The sequence below is a fragment of the Vespa mandarinia genome, chromosome 5 (assembly GCF_050613455.1).
Source record: "Vespa mandarinia isolate Hongniang chromosome 5, ASM5061345v1, whole genome shotgun sequence".
NCBI classification, from domain to species: Eukaryota; Metazoa; Arthropoda; class Insecta; order Hymenoptera; family Vespidae; genus Vespa; species Vespa mandarinia.
Window position 1 is genome coordinate 7,157,501 of NC_140814.1, and position 2,500 is coordinate 7,160,000.

The following is a 2,500-nucleotide window of genomic DNA, read 5'->3' on the forward strand; positions in this document are numbered from 1 at the left end:
AAGTAAATAGTATACGTGCATTGGATAGAAAAAGTTCAAATTGATTCTTCTTCACGTACGGTACTTCCTCTTTTTTTCTTTCTTTAAGTTTAACTTCCGCCGGGAGATCTACGGACGATGGATATTGAGAAAATGATAATAAAGAACATACATCGATCTCAGCGCTACGAGAGTGGAATGGGAAAGCTTTGCTTTACGTACATAAAGGAGGTGGTGGTAAACAGAAGTGGAAGAGGTATTAGCGAAGAGAGGTGATGGTCAAAAGGAGGGAATGGGGAGATTTTGCCTTCCAGGAAAATGCCCATGACCGTCTAGGCTTACCGAGCAATGGTAGAGTCATTAAGGTAAAAGTTGTCCCTATTATTAAGTTGGTAGGTCAATGGAATCCGTATTGTCTTTCTATTGATGTCACCGTCATTTTTTCGTCTTACCGTTAAGTTTACCAATTTTACGATGGTACGTAAGACGAGTTTCTTTCGTTATTTCATTCTCTTTACAATAGAGAGGTAACCTTTAGTCGGTGGAAATTGCGGGACTTCTTGGAAATCAGGATACCAGAGGAAGAGAGGGTGGGAGGGGAAGGGGGTGGAGAGAGAGAGAGAGAGAGAGAGAGATCACGAAATGCTCGCATGAAACACGGATTTCTCGGCGTATGCGCCGCGAAATGAGATCATGTTGTTTTTGTGGCATGGAGTCGACGGTTAATACGTTTAGCTACGCGTCCGCGCGGTTGCCATGCTTCTCTACGTCTTGCGCGTAGGCCAACTCGCGAGGCGATGACGCAAGCTGCGCGTTGGCACGTATACATACTTCTTCGACGAAAGAGAGAAGCGACAAGAGGACACGACGGACGAACGAACGAACAGAGCTGGCTAGCTAGCTAGCTAGCTAGCGATCGACGTGACTTGGAATGGACGGAGAGAAGAGGGAGGGAGGTAGAGGTAGGTAGGTAGGTAGAGAGAGAGAGAGAGAGGTAGATAAAGATAGAGATAGAGAAAGTGAGAAACAAAAGAGAGAGATAAAGAAAAGGGACGGGTGTCGTAAATTTCCACGATTCGCGTCACCAGCTTTTGAGTACAGAATTGCCGATATCCTCCTAGGTAATTCCCAACAGAAAAGTAGCCTTGTCGTCTTCCAAGAATTTTGACGGTTAGATCGGAGTCAGGCTTTCCGAAGGCTTCCGGCCTTCCGATCGACGGCCATGAGAGAGAGGAACACACCTGCTTCGCCGTTCGATCCGACCTTCGTACCGCAACGACTCATCGTTTTGGCATTCGGCGATCGGATTCTCGAGCGATGATTACGATCTTTTCACGCGCCACGGAGAATTTCATCATCATTTCGGATAATCGGATAGATATCGCGAAAAGAATGCTTTCTTATTTTTTACTTGATGCATTTTTCGTTCTCATATAAAATCGTAATCTAAATCCTGTTAAATAATAGAGTTGTTGAACGAAGAGAAAGGATAGATAGAGAAAGGAAGGAGATAGAGAGCGAGAGAGAAAGAGTAGATTGATGCGACGGACGTGGCGCAGCAGCAACGGCAGCGACAGCAGCAGCAACAGCAGCAGCAGCAGCAGCAGCAGCAGCTAAGTCAGACCGGCAGTCGCCTAGCGCGCCACGACGGCTGGCACGGCTCGTCGGATTTGTCCTTGGGATCGAGAAGGTAGGCACAGCCCAAGGAAAGAGATGTGGCAACGTGGCAGGCAGCAGGCAGAGCTCCCCCTCCTTTGTCCGTCGTCGGCCGGTCTTGCCAGACAGGGTGTCGCCAGCTCGGTCGGCCCGGTCGGCCGGGTTTGTGCGAGGGAGAGAGGAGATCGACGGGAGAAAGGAGGAAAGGGGCAGGGGTACAGGCTGTGGCAGCAGGAGGTGGAGGAGGAGGGGGGTTCCGGTATGTGTGCTGCTAGTCGCGGGAAGGGCAAAGCGAATCGTGCTCGTAGAGCGGAGAAGAGAGTCCGGGGATGGATGAGAAGGAAAGAGAGAGAGAGAGAGAGAGAGAGAGAGACAGAGAGAGAACTCCGCTCTCTGCGTATCGTAGGATCGGTCGTGGACCTACATTCACGCGGGTAGCCATGTTTGAAAACTCGCGTCCCGCTGGAATGTGCCTAAGGGGGCCCCTACCCCTCTCTCTTTTTCCTTCCTTCGCCATTCTACGGTCCCGTCGACGATCTTCCGATGCCTTTTGCTTTCCCCTCCATACAAGAGTTGGCGCCCCAAATGGTCGCGTAACCAGAGACGTGCCTCTGGCCTGCCCTGGTCGCGCCAGACTTCTCGGCGCCCAAATGATGTACGTCGACCATTCCCTCTCTTTCTCTCTCTCTCTTTTTCTCTTTTTCTTTCTTCCTCCTACTCATTCTATTCGTCTCGTTCCCATTGCTTTCCTTTTTCTTCCAGCATACGTACGTATACTTATACACCTTCCAATGAAGTCCAAAGAACCGAACACACATTGTTTAACTTTTTGGCACCTTCAATACGGGAATCTTCTTTTATAGTA

The 2,500-nt window shown here is 49.4% G+C and overlaps 1 protein-coding gene across 3 annotated transcripts in view; it reads right to left on the reverse strand.

Annotated features, from left to right (window-relative positions):
- LOC118441950 (uncharacterized) overlaps positions 1 to 2,500 on the reverse strand; it is a 20,029-nt gene that overhangs the window by 14,878 nt on the left and 2,651 nt on the right. The gene's annotated exons all lie outside the window — the stretch shown is intronic.